A 23544-nucleotide genomic window follows, 5' to 3' on the forward strand; every position below is an offset into this window, starting at 1 on the left:
CTTAATAGGGACAGACCCTATCTCCTTAGTTACTGTTACAGAGTCCCCAGGATATAAAGTGTCTGTAGAAAAATAAGGGTTTTTCTTTTCTTTTCTTTGGCTGCTGTTATCTGTATCATTTAATAGAATAAAGTGATAAAAAAAAATCTTTGTCCTTTTTATTCCATTTTTTTTAATTAAGTGAGGGGGGTAGGGAGAGACAGACTTCTGCATGTACCCTAACCAGGATCCACCTGACTAGCCCCTACCAAGAGATGCTCTTCCCAGCTGGGCCGCAGCTCTGTTGCTGTGCAAGGAGCTATATATGTATATTTTAGCACCTAAGGCCAAGGCCATGGAGCCATCCTTCAGTGCCCAGGGCCACCTTTGCTCGAACCATTTAAGCCATGGCTGTGGAAGGGGAAGAGAGAGAGAGAGGGAGAGGGAGAGAGAAAGATGAGGTGGAGAAGCAGATGCTCGCTTCTCCTGTGTGCCCTGACCAGAAATCGAACCTGGGACTTCCACACACCGGCTGACACTCCACTGCTGAGCCAACTGGCCAAGGTCTTTGTCCTTTCTTAAATAACATGTTAATTGTGATTCTATGTATTTACTCATTTTGTATTTCTAAAATGTATTCACTTTATAGACATCTCTGTCACCCAATATTTTAAATTCTTAAACATACTCAAATGATATATGTTTAATACAATCTTCTGTGTGCCTGGGGGATGGGCACATCAAAGTCTGTAGCTTTCTCCATTTAGCCTGTTTGCTGTAGAATACAAAGGCTGCTAAAGAATTTGAGTGCATATCTTAAAAGCTCATCAGAAATATTCCAAGCTATAGATTTTTTCTTCTCTCTCAGCAACATTTCAGATATAAAGGTTCTCCGTGGTTGCCCCTGCTAGAGTTGCTGAATTTAAAATGCTCCAGGAAGAAAGATCTGCTCTGTTTTCTCATCTGTGAAACCAGGGCGTCAGACTTGATGGGAGATGTCAGACTCATAGCACTGATGCTGTCACTCCTTATCCATCCATGTGACAGACATCACTAGTCAATCATAGCATGCTTTCTGCCATAATGTAGCCTCAGACTTCTTGTCAAGTCAGCACTCTGGAAAGTCACTACTAATCCTTCAAGGGTCACCCAAGAGGTGAAATCTGTTTGCCATTCTGGAACACGATGGTGTTCAATCCATAGTGCAAACCTTAGATGGCTTTAGATCACATCTGCATGGTAAGAGGAAAAATGCTGGAGAGCTCGGGCAGTTTCAAGTGAAAAGAATTTTGGATTGCTACATTTTATGCTGCTTGAAGGCAGGAATGTGTTTGATTCGTGTTTTTTTCATGTTTACCCATCCCATAAGGTAAACTCTTTTTCATAATAGACATTAGAGAAATGTTTGTTAAATGGTACATGAAGGAATGAGTGCAAAGCATGTTCTTGGCCAATTCTTTCCTAAGACAGCACAGTTCAGCATTTCTTCCAAAGGGCAGGCACACTCTTGCCATTATTGAATTTCATCAACTTTAATTCAGGCCATCCCTGCACATGGGCTAGATCTCTTTGTGTAGAGCATTGGCAGAGCCCTGCAACTTGGAATTATTGGTTGGATTTTACAAATTTCTTCCCCATCCATCATCTCAGTCATTCACAAACCTGTTGAGCAATACAGAGGAGGGCCCGTCTAGTTCCTCTGCTCGACTGAATTCTTTCAGCTTGGTTTGTGGTTGGGAATCTGAAGGTTCAGTGATATAGATAAGAATTTTGTCATGGTTTTGAGGTTTAACACTGAAGCTAATTATATATTTGATACAACATATACAGCCTTTAGTAATTCTTTGGGGGGGGGGCTATATTTTAAGTCCCTTTATGAAAAGGACCATATCTGATAACTTTATATTTTGATAGCATGATAATATGCTTTTTTCAGGGTGGATACTGAGTAAACATTTCATATTTCTCAAGGTAGTTCTATGAAAACAAGCTGAGTGAAGCTTCTGTCTTCTTCAGCTTTTAGAAGACACTTGCCTTTTAAAACAAGAGATTTTTTTCCTCAGCAAGGCACTGCATTTCATCTAATAATAATACTAGTTATCCATTTAGTGAAAATTCATTTATAATCCAGGCCTTCTGCTCAATGCTATATCTATATATTATATGTTTTCCCCTAGACCTCAGTACAACCCCAAGACGTGATATGAATTTCATTTTACAGATGAGGTGAATAGGCAGTTACAAATTACAAAACAGTAAGTGACAGTACTGGGCTGTAAAGCTAGGCCTGACTCTTAACATGTCTTCCCAGAAGCTCGCAGCTCTCTCAGTGCTAATGTGACCTCTGCTGGGAAGCCTCCTGATGGGACCGCCTCTCCCTCTCCTGCAGGCGGGTTGAGATGTTCTTCTTCTCGGTTTCCAGATCGGTCTATGCTCACTTGTTACAACACTTCCCATTCTGTGATGGACTGTTTATCTACTGCCTCCACCCCCGGAGTGAGATTCTTGAGGACAGGGGCTTTTGTTTCTTCTTCCTTCTTCCTTGTTCTTCTTCTTCTTTCTATGGCTGAATGAGTACATCTTTCCCAGGGATCTCTGCCACTTTGCCTTGGTACATGAGCACCATATGTAATGTACAGGCAGGCCTTCAAGAACCCATTATACTTCAGAATTCATCATACAGGGTGGGGCAAAAGTAGGTTTATAGTTGTTCCTATGGAATATAATACAATAATTAACGAATAATAATGCAAGAATAAAGTCTGTTTCACATACTTCACAACCGTGGGCCTGCTTTTGCCTCGCCCTGTACTTGGGGAAGTAGAGTCCAGCTCCAGACGTGGACTAGGGAGTTGCCCTGTTGCTGCAGCGCTGAGTGCTGACCTCTGTTACTGCATTATTACCGTTTCATTTTTCCTCACTTCAGCGTTTTTAAAACTGTATGTTTATGAATAATTAATACATGCAGTTGTTCTTATCTTTATTTATCCTGCTTGAGATGCCTTGTGCTTCTTGAATCTGAGTATTTATGAGTATTATGAATTGAGAAATTTCTCAGCAATTATGCTCTCCTCAATGTCTCCATTCTCTCTTCTGGGGCTCCTATTAGAAGTATGTTGGGCCTTCACATTCCAGCCTTCATCTCTATTAAACTTTCTTGCAAACTTTTCAACTGTTTATCCCTTTGTGCTTCATTTTGTGTAGTGTCCTGAGATCCATATTTCTCTCTTCAGCAGTAACTAACTTTCTGTTTCACTTATCCAATGAGTTTTTAATTTTATTGAATCTACAGGGAAAGATTGTGTCTTGTTCTTTTTTAGGGTTTTGATTGTGCTTTAACATTTTTAATCACTTTAAACTTTAAGATCACTTCATGTTCTTTTTTAGAATATTTTTTATGAGCTCTGACGCTTAGCCTCTGATCCTCATAGTCGTTGACTTGTGACTCTTCAGTTGTTTTCACTACATTGGGGGCTCTTTCTCTGCAGGCCCAGTGGTATCCTAGGTTATAGAACTGGCTCTCCAGGGCAAGTTTTATTTGCTTCTGTGAGGCATTCTTGGCAGGACCAGATCAAAATTTTTATATTAATTTTTTTAGGTAGAGTTTTCTGATTCTGATTTTTGTTATTAGTACTCCACTTTCAAGAAAGGCATAGGCCTAGGGTTTATAATTATCGCTTACACTTTCTCTCCTAGTTAGAACACAAATAGAGACAGACAAATTATGCTGACTGGTTAACAATTTTCTAATCTATTTGTTTACTGAGGGTGCAGCCCTCAGTGAGGGTCCCTGGTTTTCTAGAGGTCTCATAACTTTACATTTCTTCTTGTCCCAGCCTTACCCTCTCTCCTGCATGGGCATTAAAACCCTAGAACCAAGACAAACCTTCCCCTGCTGCCAGCCCCTCCCCCTCTACCTCATAGCCACAGTGAATTTGCATGCTTATCATTCTTGTCTTCAGTGTCTTTATTTCTACCACCTGGGAATTTTTTTTTCTTTATTGTGAATCAGCTAAGCATTTACAAGATTTTTGTTATATCTAGGTGTTTGAAGTGTTGGAATTTTTAGGCCATCATCATTTGCCACCTTGCCAGAACTAGGAGTTTATGATGGTAAGATATTCAAATAATACCCAAGGATATATGATGAAATATTAGTCTCCTTCCCATCTGAGACCTGGCTAGTTCTAAAACCAACTTGCCAGGTATAATAACTGTTACCATTTTCTTAGGCACATTTCTAGAAGCATTTTTATGCATGTACAGAGTACATATGTGTACACAATACATGAAGATTTATTTATGTAACCAGGGATACATTTGACCTTCTGCATTACACTTAGCAATGTATTTTGGAGTTCGTTGTTTATTAGTGCAGTTAGCTCTGCCTTTCTTTTCTCATGACTGTATAGTATTCCATGGAATGGATGTGCCTTAATTTATTTAATCATTTGCCCTATTTTTATTGGATTGTGGTTTTCCACTATTTTGCTATTATAAACTATCCTACCACAAACATTCCTGTAAATATGCCTTTGTTTGAGTACCATTTAACATAATTCTCTTTGTCTGTCTACTCTCTTTCTTCTCCCTACACTGTGATTTTTAATTTTGTGAGTCAATTTGACTAGTCTAAAGGATACCCAGAGAGCTGGTATTTTGAGTGTGTCTGTGAAGCTGTCTCTGGAAGAGATTAGCATTTAAATCAGTAGATTTCTTAAAGATGACCACCCTCACCATTGTGGGTAGGCATTATCCAATCCTTAGAGGACCTGAATAGAACAAAAAAGCAGAGGAAGGGTCAATTTGCTCTCACTACATGTGCTAAAACATCTATCTTCTCCTGCTCTGGACATTGGCACTTTTGGTTCTAAGGCTTTGGGGTTGAGCCTAGGATTTACATCATTGGCCCCTGATTCTAAGACTGTGATGGCAAACCTTTTTATGAAAACCACCCACTTTTGCAGAGCTAGTCAACCTGGTCCCTCCCGCCCACTAGTGGGCGTTCCAGCTTTCATGGTGGGCCAATCATGGCGCCATTTGGTTGCTCTGCTACTGCCCATCATGAAAGCTGGAATGCCCACTAATGGGCAGAGGGACCAGGTTGACCAGCGCTGCAAAAGTGGGCGGTTTTTATAAAAAGGTTCGCCATCATGGTTCTAAGACCTTTGCACTCAGACTGAATTATACCACCAACTTTCTTGGGTCTCCAGTTTGCAGACTACAGACCATGGCACTTCTTGGCTTCCATTACCATGCAAGTCAATTACTATAATAAATCTCTCACTCTATATTCTATTGGTTCTGTTTCTCTGGAAAATCCTGACTAAAACACACCCTGACCCCCACTCTGAGTTCCTTGTTGTCAAGGACTTTGTCTTTCATTGATGACTTCAGCACTTTGCATGGGTCCTGGCACTGACTTGGCACTTAATTCCTGTTTCATGAATGACTCACCAAGAGGCCAAACCAGCTGTCAGACCAGTCCTAGCCTCCAGCAAACATAAGTTTGATTTTAGTAACAACAGCTATTGACTGAACATGTCCTTTAGTCCAGAGATGAGCTAATGCAATCTTATAACAACCCTGTGAGATAGGAGGTTTTATGATCATACTCTACAGACAAGGAAACTGAGGCATAAGTTATGGAGGCCATATTTGAACACAATCTTGTCTGAAATGAACACCTGGACTCTTGAGTACTGTCTCTTAATTTACATTGGTATTGTCACAGCCAACATAGGATATATTTTATTGCCCATTTCTTCATTCATATATTTACTCATTCATTCAACAAATATTTACTGAGAGCTTACAGTGTTCCAGGTAGGGAGTGATACAGTGTGATGATGGATGAAACATCCCTGCTTGGTGGAATTTATAATATAAAGAGAGAGACAGTTAGTGCAAAAACAGTGAAAGTGTAATGAGTGTCTGGAAGGGGAATGACAGAGAGGTTTAGAAGCACAGTGCACCCTGGCCAGTTGGCTCAGATATAGAGCATTGGCCTGGCACGTGGAAGTCCCAGGTTTAACTCCCTGCCAGGGCACACAAGAGAAGCAACCATCTGTTTCTCTCCCCTTCTGCTCTCGCTGCTCCTTCTCTCTCTCTCTCTCTCTCTCTCTCTTTTCCTCCCACAGCCATGGCTTGAATGGCCAAACAAGTTGGCCCCAGGTGCCGAGGATGGCTCCATGGCCTCGCCTCGTGCTGAAATAGCTCAGTTGCGGAGCAATGGAGCAGCAGCCCCAGGTGGGCAGAGCATTGCCTTATAGGTGGCTTGCTGGGTAGATCCTGGTCTGGGTGCATGCAGGAGTCTGTCTCTGTTTCCCTGCCTCCCTTTCTCTCACTTAATTAAAAAGAAGCAGCAGCAGCAGCACCACATTGCTGGTGGGCTTTTCCCAGGAGTGGAGGGCCTCCATCCAGCATGTGTGAGAATTAGAGGAGCCCTGAAGGATGAGTGAGTTGTGGGGAGGTGAATGGGAGGGATGAAGGCCAAGTGTCCAGCATGTCCCTTGTCTTCCTCATTTGCTCTGTGCAGTATACTCTTGCTCTTCACCTCTCCCAGCTCCGCACCTCTGTAAGCGAGGGCCAGACAGCCTGTGTCCTTCTGCTTCAGAAAGGTGGCTAAAGATCTGCTCATCCACCCCCACACTCCCCATATCAGCCTTTTCTAATTTTAAAGCAGTAGCTTCCTTGATTGAAATCTCAATTTAGGAACAGGTCTAGGATTGGCCTGTGGCTCAGAATTTTCACCAATAAGCAGAGCGGTAGGTGGGGAGGAGTCCCTTTAAGCAGCCGGGAGGCAGCCTGGAGAGCTTGGAGCTCCTCTCCCCAGGACCGAAGAGGTTTTCTGGACCCGGAGCTGTGCAGGAGCAGCTGCCACAGCCCCGGGAATGTCACCCCCCTTGCACGGAGCCCCTGCAGGGCCCCCTCTGTCTTCGGACAGTTGTTGGCCCACGCCTGGCTGGGCGTCCTAGCCGCAGCCGCACCCCTCTGCCCCCGGGTCTGCGGCCCCTTCCGGCTCCCCCACTTCCCTGGCGGCCCAGGTCCTGCAGCTGTGAGCGATGCGAGACTGAGCCGGGTAAGTGGCCCCGTGGCCCGGGCGCACGGAGCGGGGCGCTGGGGCGCGTTTACTCTCGATTTTCACGCCCCTCCCAAGGGATAGGGGGCCTTGAACTGAGAAACTAACCTCTGGGACAGATGCTCCTTGCCATACAGGTACTGGGCAGGTCGAGATCTCGGGGGCGGGGAGGTGGTGGACCTAGACCCAGGGGTCATTCTGGTCTGAGTACCTGCCAGCCTTTGTGCATCCACTTTATTAACCAGTAATAGTGATGGCAATATAATCAGGGGGAGGGGATTATGTTGCTGTGCTAAGAAGACTTCAAAGGAAGCACTGAAACGTCCCAGAACTAGCTTTTAAAGTCTTTATACACTTACAATTCATTTCCCTCAAATACTTTAAATGTATTTGTTGCTGATGACCTACTTATTTCTCTTACACTATCAAAAATATTTTTAATGTCTTCAGAAAGGTCTACTTCAAAAAAATATTTACTTCTCTCCATACACCCTATCTTCCTGTAACTTTCCAAATGCATTCCTTTTCTCCTTGGTGGATTTCTACAGTTAAGCAGCTCTGGATTTGTTCATTTATTTTCTGTGAAATGAGGGTGGAGGTGGGGGAGACTGTCTCCAATGCAGCCTTCCTAGCTCTGTGGAAGGCAGTCTGTAGGATGAGAAAGCTGTTGGCGTTCCGTTAAGTAGAATGTACCTCTCCCAGGTCAGGGTTTGAGCAGTGGAATCACACAAAGCTGGGGCTTCCCAGCAGCTGTATCCTGGGAAATTTTAAAGCCAAAATAATCCATGGAGGTGGATGGAGGGGTGGGGGAGGGTTTAAAACAGTGTGTACTTCCTGTCCTCCATCCCCAGTCTGTTCGTGTGTCTGTGCCTAAGTTGGAAGTTTAGAGCTCAATGTAGAGGGTCAGAGGGTTTGTTTTTGCTTTTGTGTTTTTAAAGGCAGCCGGAAGAAATACCTTTCAAAATTGGAGCAAAGTCTGATGCATGGATTACCAAACTCTGTTTCCACCCGTATTAAACTGTTTGGCTTTTAGGGCCCTCCTCATGCTGGGCTGGCCTTTATTTACACATGTTTAGATGGTGTGAATCATTTGTATACTTTGTGTTCCTGCTTTCCACAAACAGATGTTTTTATCTGTGCAGCTAGATGAGTAATTAGATGAATGTGGCCTGTATGTACAGAGAGAACAAATATCACTTGAGGAGGATTTGGGCCTTTCCTTCTCAAATCGTCAATTGCCAAATCTTTCCAGCTGTTGAGCAATTCAGATAAAGGTGTCAAGTGAGCCTAGCAGCGAAGAATTTATATGTACAGCTAATTCTGCTCGCTCTACAATAAAACATCTTCCCATGGGGCCAAAATAGTGGGGTGGGGGAGGGAGGCTTATAAAAATGATCCTGTGTTCTCAGTCGCTGTACCCAGCTCTCCCTGGATCTCTGAGAACCTGCCAGGAGAAACTGTTGACTGGATGGAAGTTTCAAGAAATGCAGAAGATATTAGTATAAGCACTCCTTGAGCGATTTTTATTTCTGTTTGGAGGAAAAGAACGCTTTGTTAGAATAACAAATCATGGCTGCTTTTCAAGAGCAGAAAACGTTTCTTGTTCTGAAGGCAGATTCGTTTTAAGAGTGTGAATCATTTGGTTTAGGTTGTTTTTTTCTTTTTTTCCTTTGGTGGTAGAGGCTCGGAGATGATTAAACGCCCTGTCTGCAGGAAATTACCAGGAGATTTGAGTATTTTCCTGAATCAGCCTCAGATGGTACACAGCTTTGGGTGTAATACAAGAAAGCTCTGTTACTAGGCAATCTTTCTGCAGTGATGTCTTCAACCTCTCCCAGTCTTCCAAGGTTCTCCATCAACAAGCCTTTTCTTTTTTCTTTTTGGACTCCCATTTAAGAAACTAAAATAACTCTCTCGTTCCCTTCATAAGCTTTTTAAGATGGGACTTACTTTGGAGACAGTTTTATCGAGCCTACTTCCCCATTGGCCTCCTCCCACTAGCCTCAGCAGGAAAAGCTCTTGGCTCCTTTTCCCAAAATTTCCTTTAAGCTCAATTATTATCCTGAGGGACACAGATGTCTTGAGGAATGAGAGATGCAAAGGTTCGAACTAGTGCTCACCAATTTGGTGATGACATTTATGGTCTTTGTAGAGCCATTTGCAGAGAAAGTGAAGTAGTTCTGTGTTGAGTTTACCTAAAGTGCATCGGCAATGTGGAGAATGGGCAATTAAAAGACTCAAAGGGCATGTCCTGGCCAGGTGGCTCAGTGGGTAAGCATCAGCCCGGCACACTGGAGGTCATGGATTCAACCCTGGTCAGGGCATGTATGAGAAGCCATCAATGAGGACACAACTAAATGGAACATCTAAATGAAACGAGTCGATGCTTCTCTCTCTCTCTCTCTCTCTCTTACTCTCATCAATGGAAAAATTAAAAAAACAAAAAAGACTCTGAAGGCAACCACATAATCTGCTTTGTGTAGTTGTGCTTACAGATAACCTGCAGTTTTTGGAAATCCCAATCTTAAAGATGCTGTGTGCTCCCCAAGCTATTTTTCTTCATCTTTCCTGAAAGGTACCCAGTCACACTAAGCACTTCCTCACTTTATAATCAAGTAGGAGAGCTCTGGGTAAATATAAACTCAGTGTGATATTTTGATGTCAATGATATTTTGATTCAGAGGGAATGACTTTTTTAGCTGCCAGAATACAGAATGGTAATCCTTGTTGAATGTAATGGAATTTTATGGAAATCATAATAAGAGTTTAAAGTTAATGTTCCAGAAAATTTCTTTGCTATTTTTATTTTCTCAAACACTAAATGGCAAGAGATTCTTTTTCAGGACACTTAACATTTTATTACCATGCAGTTTTTTGAGTGACCTTCTTTCATAACCTGATGCTCTGTGTGACAACCAGAAGAAGACTCATTTTTGCAAAGATTGTCTCTGGACGTCTCCCAGGAGAAGGGCACATGGAACAGACAGACACAGGGACTGTGGGGCTCAGTGTCTGGGAAAATTCATAAACAATTTCCCTGCCAATTTAGCCCAGAGGCTTTTGAAAATTGTTTCCCAGTTGACTTTTACCAACTAGCCTGTGTATAGAAATCATTTTCCCCATCGTGAGGGTCTCCCCCACACTACGCACCTTCCCAGGCAAGACGCCAGTCCACAGGGAGTGTGCACATGATATTGCTTATCACATCTTGGAAAGTTTGCTTTATACTCCTGTTTCTTAAAAAAGAGAAAAAAAAGAAAAGAAAAGAAAGGAAAACTATGACTACTCGATTTCTTGGGAACATTTGCTGAATATTACTTTTCATTCATCTAGGCTGCTGTAATTACTCACTGATTTTATTTTGATTTTTCCAATGATCAACACTCTGTTTAGGCTCCTGAGGTTGAGCGAAAATATATTGAGTTGGATTTCAGATAAATTTTTATTTTGAGCACTAGGCTATCCTGGCTGGAGAAGAAATCTCACATTTGCATAATCTAAAAGATAGTAGTAATAAACAGAATGATAGTTGTTAACTTCCTAAGTTTTTGCCAAGCACAGACTAAAATGTCTTATGAATCTTAGATTTTCCTGAGCATAAAAGAGCATCCTTTGGAGTCTGTGGTAAGATGCAGAAATCTGCATTTTAAGATACATCCCAGTTGGGGGGGGGGGACCTTGGACTCTCTCTTAGGACACACTTTGCTTTTTGTTCATTATCATTTAAATTCCTCATAATAACCCTATGGAGTAGGCGCTATTATCATGCCTATTTCACAGATGAGGAAGGGTTGGCTCAGAGAGGTTCAGTAACTTCCCTGGCTCACATAGCCACTAAGTGGCCACACAGGAAACCTGAACCTGTGACCATCAAACTCCAAAGTCCATGTGCTCAAGCTTATGCTCTGGGGAGGTGAAGGCCCTTTTCTTTACAACTGGAACCTAGCGACCCCTCATCCAAGTCTGTCTGCGGAAGGACCTCTCCACAATGTTGACATTTGGTAGGCGGCAGGCCGTGAAGCCCTTTTTCACAGTCTGCTGTGGCAGAATATGGGGAGACCGCAGGATTGTTAACACATGGGAGTGTCATCTCCTCTGCCAGAGCGCTCTAACTGCTGGACTGAGACAGCTCATGATCAGATTGCTTTCTTTCCTGAGGTGCTTTCAATGCCCTCAGATTTCAAAATCCTTAAAGCAGCTCTTGTCGCCTTTGGTGGGTCCTTCTGCAGTTCCCAGGGCCACCTCCTTTCTTCCAAGCCATCCCCTTCCCACAGAATTCTCCCACAAGGCCCTTCACAGAGCACACACCCAAGAAGGTGGAAGCCTTTCTCTGATTCCCATGCCAGAGCCCACCAGAAGTTCCTTTTTCCTGGGGCTTCTGCCCAAGCTGCTGCCACTCTGGGTAGGTTCCTGCAGGCAGCAGGTGCAGAGGTGGCACTGTGAGGACAGAGGCAGGGGGTGACGATGAGTCTCGTTCAGGCCTCTTGCCCGATTCCCCCTTGGTCTGACCTGATTGCTCTTGCCCCAGGCACAGGGGTCAGTGCTGGTGTGTCTGGGTTAATTGCTGCAGGCTTAGGGTACAGAACAAACCCCTTAACCTCGTATGCTGCCTCCACTATCTGTAAAATGGAATGTTCACAGAACCTTTTCTCCTCTGAGTACAAGTGATATAGGTATGGAAGCACTTTGGACTTTGTTCAAACGTGATTTGAAGGTGTGATCATGTTGCCTTTTACAACTGCTTGGGCAATTGCTCTTCCAAGCAAGAAAGCAAAAAATGGTTCCATATATATTTGGAAAATGCGACATCCTGCTTCTTCCTTTTGCTAGTATATTAGAAGCTCCGAGCCCTGGAGTAGGGAAACTTTTTCTTTTTTTTTTTGGTAGTGAAAAGTGGGAAGGCAGAGAGACAGACTCCTGCATGTGCCCAACTGGGATCCACCTGGCTGCCCACTAGGGGGCGATGCTCTGCCCATCTGGGGTGTCGCTCTGTTGCGACCAGAGCCATTCTAGCACCTGAGGCAGAGGCTGCAGAGCCATCCTCAGTGCCCGGGCCAACATTGCTCCACTGGAGCCTTGGCTGCAGGAGGGGAAGAAAGAGACAGAGGGGGAAGGGTAGAGAAGTAGATGGGCGCTTCTCCTGTGTGCCCTGGCCAGGAATCGAACCCGGGAGTTCCACAAGCCAGGCCGACGCTCTACCCACTGAGCCAACTGCAAAGGCGGAAACCTTTTTGACTTGACTTTGCATGACCCATACCAGTGCGACCTGGAACCCCTTTGCAGCCTCACATGAGCATGCAGCAAAACATACCTGGGGGAAGCTGCTATGCTTCAAAATGATGCTTCTACTACATGCATATTTACAGTGTATCTTTGAACAAGTCATGAACATCTCTGAACAGTGGTTTCATTCTCGGTAAAATAGGTATGATAATGGTTCCTCTCCTATGGAGTTTGAGGGAGGGTTAAATAAGGGATGTAGAGATAACTTCTCAGGAAAACTTGTCTGAGGCTTGGTTCTCTCCTTGTGACATTCTTCTTTCTTCTGTGGCTCCTGCGCACCCCGATCGCACGTCCCCCTCTGACCGCAGCCCCCACCGCTGCCCTTCCTCCTGCGCTGCTCTCATCTTCCCTCTTCATCCTCCTCTCCTCTTCAACGTGATTTGCTCCCTTACAGGCTACATCCAGTCCATGGCTTCCTACCGTGATGACCAGACTTAGCCCTTCAACCTGAACTTGCTCCTGGGCTCCAGACTTATACACATAACTCTCTTCTCAGTCTTCCTTAGATGGTGAATGGGCTGCTCAAACTTAACACATCAGAGCACAACTTCAAATTGACTCCTCCCTCTTCCCAAGCCCGACTTTCTGGTCAGCAAATGACACCTCGTTGCTCAAGCTAAAAACTTTTGGCATCTTTGCTCTTTCTCTTTTCTACACACTCCCATGTTCAAACCTCAAAACTACATCCCCAGTTGGGTGTAGAGGAGAAGAGGAGGAGGACTGACAGGGCAGGGGCTTGAGTCGCTGCTGGATGCTGAAAAGGCTTTCTGTCTTCATTAAGTGTAGGTTTTGTGGGTATACACATTTATCATAATTGATCAAACTTTACACGCAAGATACACATTCTGCTATATGTAAGTTATACCTCAGTAAAAAAAAAAAAAAAAAAAAAAAGTGATAGAAAGGATATTTCTCCCAAATGGGACCACTGCTCATTATCTGTCCAGACACAACTTTCGTATATACACTCATCATTTCTCATAATGATAGCTCAACAACCTTCCCAAATTCCCAGTGTTTCTAAAGCTCAAATCAGATCATACCACTCCTGTTTAACAACTTCCAACAGCATTTCGTTGCAATAAAGACAACCTCCAAACCCTCCACCATGAACTGGGAGACCCCTACACTCAACAAAGTCTGGTCTTTGCCTCCTTCTGCAAAGACTTCTCCCTCCCCAACACTAGTCCCTATGCTGTAGCCACACCTTAACACCCCAAGTTCCCACCTGCCTTTGGGCCTTGGTACTTGCTCTTCTTTCTGCTTGAAATGCTCTTTACCTTGAACTTTGCTTGCCAGGGAAGTTACTGACTTCTCATCATTGAAGTCTTAGCTTAAATCTTTTTCTAAGAGGACTTCCTACTTGCCTTTGCTTCGCCACCCAACACCCCCCCCCCCACCGCCGCCACCCCACCCGTATCTTTCTTTGCTACATTACCTTATTAATTTTTTCCAAAGCAGTTCTCAAGATCTAAAATGTTTGTTTCCAATGTGGTAACTGTCTGCCTCCACCCCCACCCCCAGCCTCTTAAAGGCAGGTCCCGTGCCAGTGAACTCTCATCCTCAGCGCACAATGCCTGTCATCTAGCCAGGCCTTACTGGGTTAAATGACTGGGTTACCTAGCTCAATATCTGACAAACTGCAAGAAAATTGTAAATTAATGAAACATTTAAAATTATTATTTATTTATTTTTATTTTTATTTTTCTGAAGTTGGGAACGGGGAGGCAGTCAGACAGACTCCCGCATGCGCCCGACTGGGATCCACCCAGCACGCCCACCAGAGGGCGATGCTCTGCCCATCTGGGGTGTTGCTCTGTTGCAACCAGAGCCATTCTAGCACCTGAGGCAGAGGCCACATAGCCATCCTCAGCGCCCGGGTCAACTTTGCTCCAATGGAGCCTTGGCTGTGGGAGGGGAAGAGAGAGACAGAGAGGAAGGAGAGGGGGAGGGTTGGAGAAGCAGATGGGCACTTCTCCTGTGTGCCCTGGCCGGGAATCGAACCCGGGACTCCTGCACACCAGGCCGATGCTCTACCACTGAGCCAACCGGCCAGGGCTAAAATTATTTTTATTACCCACTTTTGTCCTTTTCTCATCTTCCTCGTCCTTCCTGGGGGATAGATAGAAAAAGCTATGCTTCTTGACCCTGTGTGCTGAGTCCCTGTAGTTAACGTTTCTGAGCCTCAGTTTTTATTTTTATTGTAAACTGAGGTCAGTGATCGTTGCTCCCTGTAGGGGTCTGTACACTATTCAGAGGAAGGTGTTGCAGTAGAAATGAGACATTAGTGTTTCATCGCCTTTTAAAAACTGCACCCCAGCTAATGGTTTTCTTTGAAGATCTGGAGCTTCTGAACTTTCCAGCCGAGGAAGTCTGATCAGATACAGCTGCTGCTCTGGGAACTGTCTTGAGATGCAAGATTTTTGAGATCAACTACTACTCCCACGAATGGCTGTGGAACTCAGAGGACAGTAAACATGTACAGTGAACACGTTTGATCTGTTGCAGAGAATACTGCCCAGAGAAAAAAGGTTGGGCTGCAAGTATAGTGGCCTGAACTTCCTCCTCTTCCTGCTCCCAAAGTCTCTCCCCCAACATCATTATTGGACTACTCACTTAAAAATCAGAGCAAAACATTGTATGTTCTAGAAATGGGGGAAGAAGTCAACAGATATTGGTGGGGATGAGACTGTTCCTTGGACAAGTAGAGAATAGTATAGGCATTTTTGAAAACTCACAAACCATGGTTTATTTATTTGGACTATTCACTAAATTACTAGAACAGGAATAGGGCAGAAGTTTTACTTGCCTGGAACTCTGGTTGAGGATCAGGGGCCCTTCAGCTCAGGGGAGGACAGCTGTGATTGATTAGCAACATGTGCCAAAGGCAAGAATCATCTTTGCTCTTGTACATAAAAATTTCGAGTTTGTTAGATTTGGAAGGGCCTGTGGAGATCGTCCATCAAACTCTTGACCTGATAACTCCTATGCCTTGTTTGGGGGCTTTAGAAAAATAATCATGAAAAAATTATCAAAGTATTAATCTTAATCTTTTAGGCCTTTCTTCCCCTTTGGGTCTGGTCATTGTTTTCAGCATGGTATATTGTTGCCCTTCCTGGGAATGTCCAGTGGGGTCCTCTAGCTAAGTTTGGGAAATTCCATATTATTGTGTCCTCTTCTCAAAGACATGTGAGGCACAAGAAACATTAAAGGTCTTGAGACTTCCAACAGTAAAGAAATCTATCTAACAGTATTTCCCAAAATGGTTTGATCCCAGAAGGCTTTTCAGGGGTACTTGTCACCCTCATGTAGAACATTTTTTAGAATCTGCCATTTGATGTTTAGATAATGGAGAGTATATTTGTTTCCTGTAGTTGTACCAGATTGCCACATCTTGGTGGCTTAAAGCAACAGAAATTAATTCTCTTAGTGTTCTTAGGACCAGAGGTTTGAAAACTGAGGTGTTGGCAGGACTATTCTTCCTTCACAGGTTCTGGAAGAAAAGCCATTCCTTGCCTCTTCGAGTTTCTGGTGGCTGCCAACAATCCTTGGTGTTCCTTTGTTTGTGGCAGCATCACTTCAATATGTGCCTCCATATTTCATATCTGTGCATATCTCAAATCTCCCTGCCTTTTTCTTATAAGGACAATTTATATGACACTTAGGACCCACCTGGATAATCCAGGATGATCTTCTCATTTCAATATCTTTAATGATATCTGCAAGGGCCATTTTTCTAAATAAGGTCACATTCACAGGTTCCAAGTGGTTCTCAAAGTGTGCGGCAGGGCACACTGGCACCTTAGAAGATTTCCAAGTGCTCCTATGGTATTCCAGAGAAATATGTGCCTATTGGGGATCAAAAAACCAACAGGGTTTTTGGAGTTTAGATTTTTGGGGGATAGAGGTGTGGGGAATTGGCTGTAAGCTGACAGTCTGCCCAACCCCACACCTCACTTGCCTGATTAGGTTGCAAAAGGCTGTTAAGCTGTGGTGCTGGATTGTTTACACTACCCCCCATGTTCCCCAGAAAAACTGGAGGCAAGTTTCTTCTATCCTTTGTTTGGTGTGAAGTTAAGATGATATGTATAGTGGGGGTTTTGGATTGATGATTAAACATAAGAAATTGTCTCTTGAAGCCTTTTGGATTTCTATAAAAGAATATGTGGCAATATCTAAAAAAGATTTGAACATTTTACTATAATTTTCAACATCCTATTTATGTGAATTAGGATTTTCTACCCTCAACACAATTAAGAGTAAAAAGAGAGGAATTCTTCAATGTATTGACGAGGAAATGAGAGTTTGCCTTTCAAATATGTATGATATATGCCCAAACATTGAAGAAATCACTAGGACACATCAGGGTCATGTTTCTCATAAACACAAGAATAAAAAAATTTAACACATTTGTGCTGGGACCTGCTGAATTTACTAAATCTTACTAAGAATGTGTGTGTGTATGTATAAAGATAACTTTTTTGTCGTTTTTTAATTTTTTAATCCCTCTTTTTTACAAATTCTAAAAAGCATAAAAAAAATGTAACATAAAAATGTTTTTAATGTCAGAATAAATTTCATTTTGTTGTATTTATTTCTTTTAATTACCATAAAGGCACGCTTGGACTTTATATTTCTTTAATATTTAACTTAATTATTATAACATATTTCTCAGAAATTTGTATATAGTGAGCCTACAATTATTTGTAGGATATTAAATGTGCCCTGACTTCAAAAATTTTGAGAACCACTGACTTAGCATATGGACATATCATTGGGGGACCATTTTTTTTAACCAACAAGGGCATATTAATTTAAGAATCAGGAGACCTGGATCTACTTTTCCAAGAGCTCTTTCACCCCATGCCCCACCTCTGGTTATCTGGGGAAGTAAAAAGAATGCCTAAATCAGGAGTTCAAACCTCAGTTTTCTCAACTATAAAATGGGATGTGACTATACATATTTCATAGGATTATTATAAATATTAAATGAGATAATACTTCTAAAGTGCTTAACACAAGTAAATACTAGTTAATTACTATGATTATTTATTTTTACTATTGCTACTGCCCTGACCACTATTACCAAGTTCCTTCTCTCCAAACGAGGTCACAGGAAGTGATGTGGGCTGTCTCATCTCAAGAACAGCCAGGGCTCCTTTGAGAACTAGCAAACTATGGTTGCTGATCTCTTCAAGGCCACCTCATCATTTTGAAATCTTTTCAGTAAAGTACATATAATATACATATAGGAAAGTAAACATATCATAGGCTTTCAGCTCAATGAATTTTTTTTTTTTTTTTGTATTTTTCTGAAGTTAGAAGTGGGGAGGCAAACAGACTCCCGCATGCATCGGACCAGGATCCACCTGGCATGCCCACTAGGGGGCGATGCTCTACCCATCTGGGGCATTGCTCCCTTGCAGCCAGGCCGTTCTAGCGCCTGAGATGGAGGCCATGGAGCCGTCCTTAGTGCCTGGGCCAATTTTTGCTCCAATGGAGCCTTGGCAGCGGAAGGGGGAGAGAGAGACAGAGAGGAAGGAGAGGGGGAGGGTGGAGAAGCAGATGAGCGCTTCTCCTGTGTGCCCTGACCAGGAATCGAACCCAAGACTTCCACACGCTGGGCCAATGCTCTACCACTGAGCCAACTGGCCAAGGCCCTCAGTGAAATTTTATAAACTGAACACACTGGACTGGTGTCACCAGCACAGAGAGTACAATGTTACCAGTGCCCAGAAGCCATTTTGTGTCTCTTCTTCCATCCTCTGAACCTACTTCCCTTACATCCAGTATCATAGATTTTGCCAGTTCTTATACTTGACACAAATGAAGTCAGACAATATACATTCTTCCATATTTGGCTTCTTTCACTCAACATCCTATTTGTGAGATTTAATCATCTTGTTGTATATAGTTGTAGGTCATTCATTTAATTTGTTGTATGGTATTCCATTGTTAAATAGATCACAATTTATCCATTCAATTGTTCATGGGCATTTGGTTAGTTTTAGTTAAAGGCTTTTAAAAGAATGCTGTTATAGACATTCTAATACATATCTTTGGGAGGAACATATAATGCTGAGACAAAATCCATGATACTTTTAATCAAGAACTCTCTCCTAACCCCAACCCCAATTGCTTGCTTCAGATGCCTCACAACATGAAGAACTTCTCATAACCAAGGATCATGGCTGATTTAAAGGAACTGATATCCTTCCCTGGTCTACCCAACACCCTCCTAAGCCATGTGTTGGAATCTTCTGAACCATCACACTTTCCAGAATACGTTTCCCTTGGCCTTCCTGCAGTGGGCTGGGACCAGATGTGGTAATTCAGAAGGAGTCAATACCCAACGAGAAACACAGCTCCACCTCCCAGCTCCCTGTTCAGTGCCACTTCATTCCTCTACTCACGCCCCTTCTGCTAGTGCTAAGTCAGCCCTTTCTTCCCTGACTGGGGCCTCCACTGAACTAATTTGACCCCTCATGTCATAATCCCAAGCCTGGTATTTGGACAACCTAAACTGTGTTACAGATTAGAGCGTGTCCAACTGAAGGTTGGGAGCAGAGGGTGGAGGAAGTAGCTGGCACAGATTGGCATAATGATGTGGGCATGAACCAGAAACTTGGCACCATGGCCCAAAAAGGTTGAGGGCTGCTGGTTTAATCTAGCCATATAATTTTTGTTGAGGAAGGTTGGAACTCATGCTTGAACAGCTCCCCAAACTGAGTTTGGTCATCGATGAAGAATTACACCATGTGGTAAATGGTAAAATCAAATATGTGGCTTTGCCTGGGGTTCCATTAATTTGTGCCAAGTTGGCAATTTACACATGTCAAGTCTGGAATTAGCTGGAGAAATTTAGGATGGATATTTGGCCCAGTTACCGAAATATTGCAGAGCAATCTGAATGAAATTAGGCTTGTTTTGTTCCCTTGTCTTATCCATTTTGTCCTTTTTGTTTGCTTGTTTTGTTAGGTGCCCATAAAAATACATTGTAAGTATTTTTGTTGGGTCCTCCTGTTTATTTTATTTTATTTTTTGCCTGGTGACCAAGAAGTAGGAAAGGAAAGAGGAGGTACTTGGAAAGAGTAAGGTTCACTCTGGAAGATTTTTTTTATCTGTTCGAGTCAACAAAGAAGTAAACGATACTCTTCTATAAGACTGTAATATCTCACAAAACAAACAAATAATTGAGCAACTACAGTGCCAGACTCTTTTGGAGATTTAATTCTATTGTAATAACAGCTACCATTCATTTTCTATATGACCAACAGTATTTGGGAATTTTCTATATCATAGGTCAACAAACATTTTCTGTCAAGAGGCACATAGTAAATATTTTAGGTTTTTTGCGTCAAGAGGCAGAATCAAAGACAGTAATGGGTACCTAACCTATGTAAGAAAAAACACATTTTCACACAAAAATCTTTGACAATCAAAATTATATCTAAATATAATAATTGAGTATAACTTTTATAATACAGGTCTAATAAGAAGCATGGATTTCTTTTTTAAGGAGTAAGGGTTAGAATTGCAGGTTCCTAACACCAATGTGATTGTGAATATTCATCTCTAAAAATCACTGTTAGCTCATGGCCCAGACAAAAATGGGTGGTGGGAGGAATTTAGTCTCATTTACGTTATTGCTGCACCTCTTTATCATTAAGCTGGGCTGCACAGGACAGAGAAAATCACCAGTGGTACAAATGAGTTAGACATTTATTTCACTCCCTGTAGGGAGTTCAGAGGTGGCTGTGTAAGGTTGGTGTGGCAGTGTCACTGTATCATATTGACCCAGGTTTCTTTCTCCCTGCCCTGCCAGTCTTAGCACATGGCCTCCTTCCTCAGAGTCACCTGTAGCAAGAAGGGACAGGGGAAGAAGTACACATCTACTCTTTATAGGAGACTTCTTGAAGTTTCACCCAATTCTCCTACCATCTCCTTGGCCGGACTCAGTCACATGACTGCACATCTCTGTGGAAGAGGCTGGAAATGCAGCTGTCTGCTCTCCCTGATAGTGTGCTTAGACCTCAGTGAGGGTCCTGCTGCTGGGCAGGACAGATGTTGGATAGGTGACTGGATTCCTCTGCCAGACGTTACAAAGGGACAGAGTGACTCTTGCAGAGGTCGCCATCTTCCCCAGGGCCTTGTCGTAGCAGACTGGGATTTGGACCAGGTTTGCCCAACTTCAGAGTCTCTCCATCCCTCCCCCTGTGTCTGTCCTCAGTACTGAGGAGGGTAGACATGTATAATATTAGGAATGAGGTGATGGGTGACTTGTACCCTTGCTCCTTCCAAGGATGTTCCCAAATGACTGATAACAAAGGATAACAAGCATCATCCGTCAGTGGAAAGTCCTGTGAAGCTTGGGCCATGGCACGTGGCTTCAGTTGAAAACAAACTGTGGCCTCCTACCTCCCCCTAAACATTAATGCATATGCTGAGATTCTACAAAACCTTGTCTTCAGTCACATAAGACAGAAAACAAGATCACAGCCCATGAGCTCAGACATGCATGCAGAGAGAAAGCTGGCATTTCTTATCATGTGCCCATTTACCTACCAAGCCACATGAAAGGAAGGATGTGGGAGCTAGAAAACAGTGCCTAGGTGTGTGGTCTTTTAAAGTGCCCTTACTCACTACTCTGGCTTAGAATTTAGCCAATCAGGTTTACAACTTTGTATACTAAATGGGAAGCGGTAGAAGGTAGATATGATGTTTGTTTCCTTCTGTATGCTACATATACTATATACATCTGCATAGGTATGTAGGGGGAATCAGAAACCTCATATCTAAATGTATGGACATGTATGTATGTATGTGTGCATGTGTATCTACATGTGTATATGTGTGTGTGTGATATGTAGACATGGATATCTAGCTATTTGAGTGCTTGCTAAGTACCAAATTATTTCACATAATATCACTATGGTCCCTTGGGGCACCACCATCATCTCCATTTTTAAGGAAGTAAATAGACTATTGAGAAGTTAAGTAACTTGCCCAAGACCACACAGCTGGTAAGTAATGAACGTAGGAAGTTAGACTTGAGTCTATACTTTCAACTCTCCTATTCCTGACTGTAATATTTAAGTCACCTTGTGAGATAAAAGCTATTATAGCATTTCAACAAAGCATAGAGGATTACAAGAGAAGGAATAATAAATTTGACTTTGGGGGAGGGATGGGATAAGTTTACAAGAGGCTGTGTCATATGAGCTAGACTCAAAGAATGACGAGGGCCATGTGGATGGGAAGAATGAAAAATACTGAGATGAATTATTGTTGGTCAAATTATTTATATAATATACTAATATAATAAATAACTAGCCCTGGCTGGTTAGGAGATGAGAACAGAATTCAGGGGCCCTGCCTTCTTGTTTTCTTCCTCTGAATGTTACCGTCTCTGTGAAAATAGCTGATCCGTGTTCCTGACGTGGCCTCTCTAGCTCTGCTTCAGTCTGAGCTGTCACACTGAGGGACAGAGGCAGAGCCTTTTGCCAGAATATGACTTGCATCCAGTTTTCATGGTCTGGTAGAATCCAGTTGTTTGTTCCTATTTCTACTGTATTCATGGCTTCAGTTTGTCTTAATCTAGCTGTGTGTTCATATAAAGGAATAAAGCTCATAAATAAAAGAGGAAGTGAAAGTAGGTTTTAGTAATGAGGCTCCTGCTTAATCGCATCAGTAAGCTAAGGAAAGAACCATTAAATATTTATTGAATTGTAGGATTAGCATTTTCACTGTGCCTTCTAGAGAGGGCAGTTGTTTACTGAGACATCCACTTCTGTTACTACCAACCACCCGCCAACTGAGGCCCCAGAGAGACTGCATTCATAGTCACCAACTGCTCAAGGAGACTGGGTTAATGGGAGGAGAGTGGTGCCAGGATTCGAGGGCACGCCAGCAGGGACCCTGTGGGAAATGCTCTCAGAGGTTCAGCCCACAGGTCCCAGGCACATTCCAGGCTGCCCTTGGATTTTCTCAAAGCCTCTGTCTCGGAAGAGTTTTGTTCGTGATTAGTTTGACCGTGATACACCACGGTGAGATGTAAGGCCTTGGCTCCTCTCTTTTTTCCTTCTGAGTTTAAAGACCTCTTTCTATGGGGCTGTGCTGGCCTGGGTGACAGTGCAGATTCCATCTGCAGCTGCAGTTTGGCTGTGGGTGCCTTCCAAATAAGGCTGCTGCAGGGAGGGCAGCCACAGGAAGGTCTTGAGCTGGGCGGGGAGTCAGTTAGTATGCATTTAAAAGCAATTTATCATCTAGAGTAGTGAACGTGTGTGTGATTTTTTTTTTGAACGTGTGTGTTATTTTTAAGCCAACCTTTCCATTTCTGAGCATGTGAGAACAGTTTCTCACGTGGACCTCCGGGGGGTCCCGGGGAGGAGCTGGGTAGCCGGTGGAGACGCCCGTGCCGGGAGGTCTCTGTGCAGCTTTGTGTGTCCCATTGGTCAGTAGTTTTGATCAAGGGCTTTAGAGTCAAACAGTTCAAAAGTTCAGTCCCAGCCCTGCCACCTCCCATTTTGATGTTGTTGAGTGGGTAATTTTATTGCTGAATTCTCAGTTTTCTTTAGCTAAAATATGGATTGATTATGTCTACCTCAACAAATTGCTGTGAGGACAAAATGAGGTAAGGCACGTAAAGCCAATAACACAGTACTTGGTACACAGCAATCACTTAAAAAATGGTAGCTGTTGTTATTTCTTGAACTTTTAATTGAACCTAGAACTTTTCTAGCCCTTGAGACATTCTATAAGGCTGATGGGAGGTAAATCTTGGATAATTAAATTATCGCTATTCAGAACTGGAAGGGACCATCTAATTAGAAGAGATCCTCTAATCCAGGACCCTGTAAACTATGACCCTCTGGCTGAATTCAGCCTGTAGCCATTTTTGTAAATAAAGTTTTATTGAGACACATTCATGCTCACTCATTCATATGTCATCTATTGCTGTTGTACTGCAGTGACAGTTGAATAGTTGTGACAGAGACTACATGAATAACATGGCCCCAAAGCCTAAAATATTTACTGCCTGACTCTTTTCAGAAAACGTTTGTTGACCCCTGGTCCGATTCACTGAGGTTTTACCCCTGAGAAAAGCAAGGCCCAGAGGAGGCCGAGGTCTTGCCAAGACACATGCTGAGTCTTTCCCGCAGACTCCCTGACTCGCACGCCAGGGCTTGTGCACACAGCCT

At 43.1% G+C, this 23544-nt stretch overlaps 1 protein-coding gene across 4 annotated transcripts in view; it reads left to right on the forward strand.

The window, feature by feature from the left end:
• The window catches only part of PRICKLE2 (prickle planar cell polarity protein 2), a 402478-nt gene that overhangs the window by 204000 nt on the left and 174934 nt on the right, over window positions 1-23544 (forward strand). The window contains exon 1 of one of the 4 annotated variants that reach the window (XM_066350405.1): window positions 6808-7060. The exons of the other annotated variants lie outside the window; for them this stretch is intronic. The gene's annotated coding sequence lies outside the window, so the exon portion shown is untranslated. Of the gene's footprint in view, window positions 1-6807; window positions 7061-23544 lie in introns of those variants that run through there. 4 annotated transcript variants of the gene reach the window in all.

Source organism: Saccopteryx leptura, chromosome 10 (genome assembly GCF_036850995.1).
Source record: "Saccopteryx leptura isolate mSacLep1 chromosome 10, mSacLep1_pri_phased_curated, whole genome shotgun sequence".
Taxonomy (NCBI): Eukaryota; Metazoa; Chordata; class Mammalia; order Chiroptera; family Emballonuridae; genus Saccopteryx; species Saccopteryx leptura.